The sequence below is a fragment of the Sapajus apella genome, unplaced genomic scaffold (assembly GCF_009761245.1).
Source record: "Sapajus apella isolate SASKATOON/1434 unplaced genomic scaffold, GSC_monkey_1.0 scaffold25, whole genome shotgun sequence".
Classification (NCBI taxonomy): domain Eukaryota; kingdom Metazoa; phylum Chordata; class Mammalia; order Primates; family Cebidae; genus Sapajus; species Sapajus apella.
This window is the reverse complement of record NW_022436965.1, coordinates 18,700,793-18,713,179: the sequence shown is the minus strand read 5'-3', so window position 1 is coordinate 18,713,179 and position 12,387 is coordinate 18,700,793.

The following is a 12,387-nucleotide window of genomic DNA, read 5'->3' as shown; positions in this document are numbered from 1 at the left end:
TTTTGGCCTTGACTGAGAAAAGAATTCCAGAAGTATCTGGTCCATGTCAGAATCTGGCTCCCGAAGCTTCGAAGAAAATATATGCCCAGGTAAGTGAGCATGTGAGCACTTAACAAGCATTTGAGTTAATAAATGTACGTAAGGCATGGGAGCATAGAATGGGAAAAGAAAGGGAGTGGAGGTTCACAGCACATTCTGAGGCTGGATTTCTTCAAGGTGTATCTTCAAATTGGGGAGAAAGGAGGAAAGAAAACAAAGTATTAAAATGCCGTTTGAACCGAAGCTACTTGGTTACAAATGAACTGATACACTAGGTGTGGTGGCATGCACCTGTAGTCCTAGCTACTTGGGAGGCTGAGGAGGGAGGATTGCTTGAGCCCAGGAGGAGTTCAGGGTTACAGTGAGCTATGATCATGCCAGTGTACACTACAGCCTGGGTAACAGCAAGACCCTGAATCTAAAAAATAAAAACTAAACTGATAAAAATAATAGATACAGCATTGTAGTCATAGGAACTCATTAGTGTTGATTCTCTTTCTTATATTTGTATAGTGTCACATTTGAATCTTTTACAAATATTTGCCTACTAATTTATATGGCATTTCTTCTGTTAATGTCACTCTGCCTTATTTTATAATGAAGAAATTGAAACTTTGAGGTAATATAGAGGCAAAGCAAAGCCTCATACTCTGCAATACAAGGTTCTTTCCAAGAACTATTTGTCTATTATATTCTCTAAACAGCACATGAGAGAATTGAGAGCCAAAGGACATACTTATGTCACTACTTATGTAATATTTTTCATATGTGAAGTAGGCAATACTCTTCATAAATATAATTAAATGCATTGTGCCCATTTTATTGACTTATGTGTATCTAATACACACAAACATGCATGTATGTATATAAAATGTGCATGATATATGTTTATGTATATACTATACATGCATATGTATATAAAATGGGCACAATGCATGTAATCATATCTACAAAGAGTATTACCCACTTCATAATGTTCATAAAGAGTAGTATTACGTGTGTGTGTGTGTAAAAATTTAACCAAAATCATAAAGGAGATGTGAAGGGACTAATGTAGAGAGCAGAGAAATTTGTCCTGGCATCTCAAGAAAGGCTTCCCAGAGGAGCTGCCATTTGATCTGGACTATGAAGAATATGCAGGAGAAGATGAAAAAGAGTATTCTAAGCAGAAGGAACACATTCTTCAAAGACATGATAAAACAAGTTCAGTGCTAAGAGTAAAGGATATAAACAGCAAGTGGTAGAAAAGGATGAACAGGAAGCTAGGTCAGACCGTAAAGGGCCTTACGTGTCATGATGAGTTTGTAACTTCTGATGTCTACCACGGAGATCTTGAATTTTGTAGGAAGAGAACTCTGGCAGTAGTGTGGAGGATAGACAAGTGTCTACCTGAATGTGCAGGGTAAATGGAATGGTAGAATCAAGGAAAACATTACTGTTTACATTGGGAAACTGAGTATACCATAACTCTTTTGACTGAACTAAGTAATCTCAAAGGACTAGGTCTTGAGTACAAAACAGAGATGAAAAGTTAGGATGAGCTGAACGTGAGATGCTTGTGAAGATGCCCCCAAAGAAATTGGATATCTGAATCTGGAAGGCAGAAGAGAGAGATTTCAGATTAGTATGGTTAAAAATAGCCATTGGAGCCATAGACATGGATGAAGCCAGCCAGGGAGAGGGTGTAGAACCAAAAGAAAATAGGAAAGGAACCCTGGTTGGGAAAGAGAAAAAAGAGAATTAAGAAGGAATCATTAGAAATGTAGAAGAGGAAACGAGGAGCAAGTAATGTGCAGGGGTATAGAAAAAGGAGTTGCAAGGAGTTAGTAAACCCAGCAAATGCCCATCAACAGGACAATTCCAAAATCTATGTGAAAGAATTATGAGGAAGAGGAGACAGGACGAAAATACCAAAGGATTTAAACAAAAAATTGTCAGAGAAAAAAAAACATGAAACAAACATATTTTTGAAATTTCAATCTCAATTAAAATAAAAAATACACATTCAATAAAATGTCATTTCAAACCATAAGTTTAGGAAAACAGATTTAATAGAAAATTAGCAAAGTTGGCAGGGTATGATAAAAAGTAGTCTTTCTCAAGTGGTAATGAATAAAAAGAGCCAAATGGAAGGGGAAGGGGTGGGAAGAGTGCTCCCTACTGAGAGGCCCCTATCTGCAAAGTTCTGGAGATAAGAAAAAGCATTGCACATTGGAAGAAATGGGGAAAATCCTTTGTGGTTTCAAATAGAATTGGGAGGGAAAAGGCTAGAAATGAGGCTGGAAAGCAAAACGATGCCTCTAGTGGTAAGGGAGATTCTCATACTAAAGACTCAGCAGGGATCTGGGCCTTACTGGGCAGCTACACCGATCAAAAGGCAGACCCTTGAACATGGCACCTTGTTCTGTATCTACCAATCTCTTTAAGGACATAAAACCACAGTCTGGTTTTTATATTACTTTGATGACTATACTACTTTGATAATTAACAAAGGTATATCTGGATGCAGTGTCATAATATGGCTTTTCAGTAAAAAGTACTTGAGGGCAAAATGAATATTAAATTAAGCCACAAGGAAATGATAGCTGAAATTGCTATGCATATATTTAAAATTTACATCTTACATTGATTGAACTGTAGTGATCTAGGTGCCTTCAACTGCCCTCTCCTTAGAATAACATGCAGATAGCTTCACTGATTACCTTTTCTTATGTTATAATAAAAGAAGGATATAACCAGAGCCTTGAGGACTACATTTGTTAATTTCCCCTCTCTGAAATAAGACAATGTCATATTCAGGTATTTGGTTTACTAATATGTCTTAGATTCATCACCATCCTACTCAACTAATCATCAAATGAGTTTCATAGCTAAGAACTGACTCATGTTATATATCTGCCTTTTTAATGTATTAAGAAAATCCTTAAGCTCCGATAGGCTTTGGCCACATACAAGACATCCAAACCCAGATGCTTTTGGGGACTAGACTGAAAACAAGTCAGTAAAGCAGACAGATTGTAGATTAATCATTCTGTTGGCACATAAGATATAGATAAATCATTCTTTACTTCCACAAAGATATCTGCAGGCCCAGGCCAACCAGATTTTCTAAACTTTTTAGAGAAGTATTGTATTGATATTTTCATCTGTTATTTTTGGATTTTTAATGTTTAGCAACAGCTTTAAAAAAAACAGATTTATAAGTCTTAGATGGGCTGAAGAAAACTCAGTGAGGGCAGATTTCAGCCGAAGAACCTCCAATTCAAGACCCTTCTCTTTACCTTCTCTGAAAACAATATGTATTGCCATGTTCCAGCCACGATTCTCAAGATTCAGAGGGAGTATGAAAATCTAATTTAGCCCTTGGTTGGTATTTGTGTTCTCTTTACAACATCTAGCCTCCCCTTTAATACCTCCTTGGACACAAAATTCATTCATTACTCTCTGGAGCAGCTTTCAGATAACTGACTGCCTCTGGCATTTACCTAGTACAGCCACCATTCATTCACAGTGGTGGACACCAGCCCTGTGAGATGGAGGTTCAAATGCGGGAGTCACAGCTACCTGCTCAACAACTAAAAGCAAAACACTTCACTGATTCCAAACTAGAGTCTTCATAACTTAATATTGAAAAAAGAAATAATTACTTCTAGGAATCTACTATATAGATATTTTTGCATAAACGCACAAAGATGGATGAACAAGGACAGTCGTTGCAGGCTCATCTGTAATCATGGAAAACTGGAAACAATTGAAATATCTATGATAGTATAAAATAATATACAGTAAAATATATGAGATCAACCTATATATACTGACATGGAACTCTTCTCAAAATACATTGTTTAATGAAAAAAGTAAGTAACAAAATAATACAGTATTTCTTCATTATGTAAAGTCCATGTGTCTATGTGTATATAAATATTATTTACACACAGTAGGAAATGTCTAAAAGCCAATTGTCATCAGTAGTTTTCTCTGAAAATACGACGGGGGCTGGAAATGAGGAAGGAGTAGGAACTGTCCTTTTGTTTCTACATGCTCTTGCATTGAGTTTTTTCAATGAAGACATTTTCATACATGACTTAAGTTTTAAGAAAATAAATTTTTTTAAATAGGTACCATTTAGTCCAGAAAGCACCTACAAGGTGCCTGATTGGTGAACCTTGTGAAGGCAAGAGAAAAATGAGATTTTGTGTATGCATTCTAGTCTCAATGGCAAATTATTTTTCTGCTTTCTCAATGACACTACTTTGTCCTGTGTCTCATATTACTACTCCCTGTGTTCATGTGATTGTGTTTGTGTATTATATAACAATATTAATTGTGTTACTACCGGAAAGGGCTGTGATTAGTGAGCTATACACTCATTGGAATGTACTTTATCAGAATACATAGTTGTGGATAAGCTAACAAAGGTTGGGTCAAAGTTGTGAGCTTCTCTTTACCTTTCCTGAGAACAACATGAATTGTCATCTTCCAGTCGCCATTCTCAAAGTTCAAAGGGAGTTTAAAGATCGCAGCCTGTGGATCTCAGCCTCTTTGCCCTATACATGAGAAGGAGAATAATGGAATCACAAAAGTCCCCAGATAATGTACGTAATTTTTTCATAATGAATCACCCAGATCAATGCTGAGATCTGGAAAGAGATAACCATAGGTTGTGATAATGCCCTGCCACCTCCCCATCTATCCTCCACTCGCTGCAAGTCTGGCCATAGCGTGCCCTGCTCAAAACCCTTCAAAGGCTTCTCATCACCTTTTGGATAATGCCCAAGCTCAATAGCAAATGAGGCCCTCTATGATCTGGCTCTAGTCTTTCTCATTTTTACCTCTTCCTTGCTCCCTCTTAATACTCTGGTGGTATTGGACTGGTGACATTTCCTAAACTCATACCATAACGATCCTTACCTCTTTGCTCCAATTCATGCTGTTCCCCTGGTCACAGATACCTTTCATCAGCCCACACACATCTCCACCACCACAGCCTTGGACAACTCCTGCTCTTCGTTATTTATCTTTATTCTTGCTGCACAGTGGCTTTCCCTGGGGACCATTGTCTTCATTCCTCTTTGCCCATATCTAACCTTATATACACATGCTGAAATGATGACTACAGTCAAGCCAATTAACATATCCATCATCTCACCCTTCCCTAATTGGAGTGTGTGGGGGGGGGCGGGGGAAGTGTAAGAACACCAAAAATCTACTCTCTTAGCAAATTTCTAGTATACAATACAATGATGATAGCGACAAGAGGCAGACATGTTCCTAGGCAGACAGGGACAGGTCCCCAGTGAAACCTCACCTTCAAGCCAAAGACAGTTTAAAGCCTGAAAGCCAAGCCACAAGTCAGATCCACAGACTGGACTGAGAACCTCTCTATCCATTTGGTGCACTTTCTTCTGATTGATCCCTACCCATCACCTATTTTACATATACCTCCCCTCTCCTAATTGGTTTTTTATACTTCCGTGCCCACCTTTGAGTTGTGCCTTTATTTTAACCTTTTTTGCATACGCACAAACCAATCACCACTCCCTCATTCTGAGTCCATAAAAGTCCCAGACCCAACCACACTGAAGGGGAGACCACCTGACTTCATGTGGTGGACCACCCTCACATCCCCTCTGTGCTGAGAGCTGTTCTGTCACTTAATAAAGCTCTTCTTTGCCCTTCTTACCCTTCACTTGTCAATGTAACCTCATTCCTCTTGGATGCAAGACAAGAACACGAGAACTGCTGAACATGGGTACGAGCTATAACACAGGTAGGCTGGGGCACTCCTGGGCCAGTCACGGGCTGAGCCAGTGTGCAAGCCAGGTATGGCCTGGCTGCCCAAATGGGCAGCGTGCCTCCTGCAGCAGGCCTGGGGCTGAGCAAGGTCTGGGTTTGGGTGTTACCAGCTTGACAATTCCAGCTGGCAAAAGTGACTGAGAAACATCCTGTGTCAGAGATACTATTAACTATAGTCCATATGCTGTACATCAGACCTCTAGATTTATTCATCTGACAAAACTGTAACTTTCTTTTTATCTACAACTCCTGATCTCCCCCTGCCTCTGGTAATTACCTTTCTACTCTGTTTTTGTGTATTCAACCTTTTTTAAGATGCTGCATGTAAGGAAGATCATGGAGTACTTTTCTTTCTGGGGCTTAGTTCACTTAGCTAATGTCCTCTAGGATCATCATGTTGCACATGGCAGGATCTCCTTCCTTTCTAAGGCTCAGTAAGATTGCAAGTCTTTAAAGAATGCACAATAAGGGTTTTGTGTCCTCTGCTTCACCTTTTGACGTCAGAGGGTCAGAAACTCCACCCTTGGGTCATGCTAATCCTGCCATTTTTTGAACATGGGTCCCATGAAGGAAGATGAAGCTCAATTGTGCACATAAATGTCTCTCATTTCATAAACATTCATGATTCCTTCTATAGCTTATTGGATTTGCATATTTAGCCACCCTGCTCGGCATAAATTCATGTTCCCTTTGCCTGCCCCGCAAAAGTGTCTGCTTCTAGCTTCTGGCCAGAGGCCATGCTACCCAGCTGATCAGAATGGCCACCCTTCAGGCTGTAACCATTGATGAGAAATAAAGCTCTCCTTTACAAATTTATGAACCTTGTCATTCTTCAACTGACACTAGTATATCATGATCCACCAAGCTTAAAGGCTTACAGGTAACCTTTATTGTCTCTGTGTCCATGGCTATTTGTAGTTATTAGGTCACCAAGAACTGAAAATAGACACATCTATGGGAATAGAAGAGGCAAGGTCAAACCACAAGATATCTATATTCTTCTTGAACTCTTCCCTGTGCGAGCACGTGGGCACATGTGCTCGTGCGCATGCACATACACACATACTCAGATTTGAACATGAAATACACTGGGCTTAAAGTAAATAAGTTAACCCGGTTGACAATCTGTTCTCGTTCGCACTTTAAAGACTCAGCTATTCCCTAAAAGTACATCCAAGTCTATGAAATGTTAGCAAATAATTCCAATTTTTCTATAGGAAGACAAAGGAATACATCTGACACCAAAAGGCAAACATTAATTTAAAAATCCTCATTAGATCTCTGTTTCCTCCTCAAAGTTATTATCAGATGACTTGTCACCCCTACCCTTTTATCAGCTCTTCCTCCCCAGAGCTTCTTCATCCTTGGTTCCAAACTAACTGCCTCCCCTACCATCTATGCACTGTATGAGAGAAAAGATTGTTCACACATTGCAAGGTTCATAGCTGAGGGCCCTATAACATAAGACAGATTAACAAGAAAAAAGGCCAGGCATGCTGGCTGATGCCTATAATCTCAGCATTTTGGGAGGTCAAGGCAAGAGGTTTGCTTAAGGCCAGGAGTTCAAGACAAGCCTAGTCAATGTAGCAAGACCCCGTCTACAATTAGCCAAGCGTGATGGCGTGTGCCTGTAATCCTAGCTACTTGAGAGGCTGTGGTGCGAGGATTGCTTGAGCCTAAGAGGTCAAGGCTACAGTGAGCCATGATTACACCACTGCACTCCAGCCTGAGTGACAGAGTAAAACCCTGTCTCCAAAGAAACTCAAAAACAAAACAAAACAAACAAACAGAAAATAAAAAGACAAGAGGAAAACACACATCTATTTAATGTAGATGTGTTTTATATGACATGAGGGCCTTCAGAAGTAAAGATCCAAAGAAACAGGGAAATATGTACTTTTAGTCTAAGTTTAATGAAGTGGATAGTTGAGGAAAAGTATAATTAGACAAAAGGGGCATGCTGTAATTGTCAGAGTAGGTAGATAGGCAGATATGAGTAGGGCAGGATATGGCCCCAAATGTTGGGCAACTGCCAGGCAGTCTCCTCAGGAATGAGAAATGGTCTTGATTGGTACCAGGGAGGGGAAAATTTCCTATCAAACAGGAAATATTTTGAGCTTTTGGGCAACAACTTCCCGATAAGAACTTAAAAATGGCAAATGTGTCCAGGCATGCACAGTAAGGGGCAAAATGGCAACATTTGACCTTCCTCTGGGTACATGTCCAGACATAGACAATGAGGGGCAAAACAGTAGAGTATGGCTGGTATATAAACTTCATCTGTGGGTGCTAGACTGGTAAAGGAAAATTACCCTAAGAGAGCATACACATAACTTCAACTGACAAATAGCACATGCGGCCCCTCCCAGATGCTGGCAAGTCACTGCTTATGCTGTGATTAGCCAATAGCCTGCCCAAGGCAAAGGATGAGCGGAGGAGACTAAGAAGAGACAGGAAATTATAACTCTGTAAGATACCTGAGCCAACAATCAGGCGGGGCACTCAGTCTTTCAAGGTGCCCACTTGATCCCTTCCGTGTATACTTTGCTTCAATAAACCTTCACTTCTGCTTTAAATCTACTTCTGTCTCTTGACTGAATTCTTTCTTCAAGGAAGGCAAGAACCCAGGACTGTGAACCCTGCTCAGACTCACTGCTGGTAACATAATGCAAACAGATTGTGGGCAACTTAGCAAGGCTGGTTTGTTTAGACTCTTCTCTGTGTCCCTGTGTCTTCAGCGATAAGGACACTCTTTTTCCTCTGGATACAGGAAGGGTACCTCAAAATGAGGGATTTATCCCAAGGAAGGTCAAAGAATTATTTTATGGCCTGTTTCAGGGAAGAAAGACAGTGATAAAGTTAAGGACTACTTTCTGCTCGTGCTGTTTTATCAAATGCCAAGCTATCATATTTTGAAGCAATGTGTCCTCAACCCTATCACTACCAAGCTTCCACTCCTTTCTCATTAGAATAATTCAGTTCTCTCTGGCTTCTCCAACTCAGCACCCTCATATCTATTTCCCTAGATAACAAAGGATTATCCTTTGAAAACATCTGGGAATGGTCCACACAACTACTTTTCTACTTCTCCTCATGTGTCTTCATTGTTTGCCCTGTGACAGATATATCCAGAGCAGGATTAAAAAGAAGCCATAAAGAAGCATCTGCAATCAGAAAGAGGTTGTAGAAAAGAAGAAAGAGTCATTCATTTTGTTTTTCCTAAAGTTAGGGCCAAGAAAACTATAGTTAGAAAATTCGATTTTATTCTAAAATTTCGAGATTTTCCCCACATCTCTTCTCTGGATTGATTACAATTCTATACCTCTATCTCAAAACTTTTAATAAATGCAGAATAACAGGTATTTGCATTCCTTTTAAAAAACTGGTTGTGACAAAGCTTGATCAGACTCCCTGTTTCATTCATATATATTGTAATGGTTTTGTTTTATAAATATGTTACAACAAAATGTGATGGCTTCAAAATATTTATAACATATTGATGAAGTTCAGGACACACCACCTTAATGTAAATATAGGAGACCAGAATATACTACCTTAAGAATGCCTTTTTGTCACAAAGATTAAAATTGATTATTTTGAGAAACAGCAGACACAAGAGAAATTGAAAACAAAGTTATTCTTTTGTAAGAAAAATTTATATCTATAAATGAAATCTTCAATTGTAAGGGTGTCTCCCTCTCTGTACCAGGAAGAGAAGGATGACTTAATCATTAGAAATTCTTATCAGTGGGGAAGTCATCAGCAAAAATCTTCATAGTAAACCTTGTTCTTTTTATCAGGATTTTCTTGGCATAATTTTTTTCTTGTCATAACTGAGTCTCTCCCCCATACTTCTTTCTTTGTTTCGGGGAACCATGGTATTTAAGCTCAAAGTCAAAGCCACCTATAACAGATCTACTCCAAAGAACTCCTCATTTTTCCCTGAGTGTCTCACATGTATAGATGTATATACATTATTTATTAAACTTCTGTTTTTCTCTTATTAATGTCTTTTATTACAAAGGTCTGTCATAACTAAGAACTCATGCAGTGTAGAGAGAAAATCATGTTTCTTCACCTACGGCTCATTAAATGACTCAAAACAATGTTTAAATAGGACACCAATGGGGTGTTTAAATAGGGAAGTAGCATAAATTGATTTAACAAATTTAACAATATAGGAAAATAATTTTACTTCAAAGCAGAGAATTTATTGCAAATGGTAAAGACTAGAAACAAGAACCCCTGTTGAAAAGCCACAGCAACAATCTAGGCCTTATTTCAATAATTCAGAAGTTATGACAATTCTGATAAGAATATGGCTGAAGGCCAGACGCAGTGGCTCACGCCTGTAATCCCAGCACTTTGGGAGGCCGAGGCGGGTGGATCACGAGGTCAAGAGATTGAGACCATCCTGGTCAACATGGTGAAACCCTGTCTCTACTAAAAATACAAAAAATTAGCTGGGCATGGTGGCACGTGCCTGTAATCCCAGCTACTCAGGAGGCTGAGGCAGGAGAATTGCCTGAACCCAGGAGGCGGAGGTTGCGGTGAGCCGAGATCGCGCCATTGCACTCCAGCCTGGGTAACAAGAGCGAAACTCCGTCTCAAAAAAAAAAAGAATATGGCTGAAGTGTCCCTTTATTTTATCTATAAAAGGGGTAGTTCATGAACACTTAGTACTATAAACAAAACATAAGAGAAAGTTTAAATTATACAACACAAAATATTTTAAATATTGTGGAAGCAATCACTTTTCCACAATTAATGTACTAGTTATAAACCATTATGTGCTTTTGAAAGTATGTTCTTGAAAGACTCACTGGGCAAGAACTTGTTTGGTAGTTCAAGTATGTGCAATACCTGGCACACAATATGTACTCAACAAATATTTAATAAATAAATACACACATTCATTATTTCTTTAAAAATAGCATCCCATTTAGATATCACACCAATTTACTGGCTTTACCACCTCCACCTACCACCCTGCTTCCAGTTACTATGAAAAAAAAAAGTCTTTCATCCATAACATATTCTCATATAATAAATATGAACTACAATCCCTAGCATATATTTAAAAATAGACCAGAAATTTTCCTTGACTTATAAAGTTTAAAAATATAATTTTAAATCACACAAAATATAGTAAAATTAAAAGTTATAAATGTGTCTGCAGAGAAGAAAGACAGCAAAAATTCAAGTTGTTTTCCTAAATATTAGTCATATTGGAAGTATGTTCTGTTAAAGGATGAAATTACAACAAATCTAGTTTTACAGATGTTAATTGGCCTTTGTGATTTTAGAATTGAGCAACAGTTCAGACCAAAAATGGCTCAGAATGTTCCACCCCACCAAATGTGTAGGTTATATTTGTAACCACAGAAAAGGAAATAACAAAGAAAACAGCAGTGAGGTACAGAGATAGCCCAATTGGTTATAGATCACATCTGTCTTATTTGAACATGGTTTGAACAACTGGCTGCCTGTGATTGGCTGGGATTCAGCTATCTGTTCTAAGTTTGGTTTTCAGTTTGTTTAAGTGCAGAGTTGGGCTGCAGTTAGGAACTCACACACAGGCCTCCTTGGGCCAATTTTAGTTTGTTTTACAGTTGTTCATGTGATTTAAAGGATTTGATTAAACACAGTAAAGAACTTCCTGGTGGTGAGGACAGCTAAAAGAAGAATCAGTGATGAAGACAGATTCAGCATCTCCCTTTATAGGAAGCTTTATAAAGACAATAACTCCTTATAAGTCTCAGTAAATTTCTATGTAAAATTCACAATGTCATGGGTATAGTTTGAGCTAAAATTTACTCCTGCTAACTATGACTTCTGTCTTTAAGTTTGCTAAGCAAATAAATTAATCGAAGAATATGTCATTGGGGAAAACACACTACCGAAGAACACAAACTACAATCAGGTACTACTGTAATACAAAATCCGTGAGATTAAGAAATATGATAATTACAAATAATTATTTCTTTGCAAAGGAAGTATTCCCCAAGATCCTCACCACGCCTGAAATTAATCATACTGAATTTATTTGTAAATAAATCGTTATTCAAAGTTTTCACTAATTTTTCAGTGACATCCTAAAAGGTAAATATTGTCAGTCTCTTCACATTTTGTTTGTTTGAGTTGGAGTCTTGCTCTGTTGCCAGGCTGGAGTGCACTGTTGCGATCTCAGCTCACTGCAACCTCCACCTCCCAGGTTCAAGCAATTCTCCTGCCTCAGGCTCCCAAGTAGTGGAGACTACAGGCACACACCACCACAATGGACTAATCCTTATATTTTTAGTAGAGATGGGGTTTCACCATATGGACCAGGCTAGTCTCAAACACCAGGCCTCAAGTGATCCTCCAGTCTTGGCCTCCCAAAGTTCCAGGATTATAGGCATAAGCCACCACACCTGGATAATTTTTGTATTTTTAGTAGAGATGAGTTTTTGCCATATTGACCAGAGTGGGGTCTCTAAATTTTTTAAATATCATAAATTAAAACTAGTTTACATTAAAAAGTTTAATGTAAACTTTTTAGTTTACATTAAA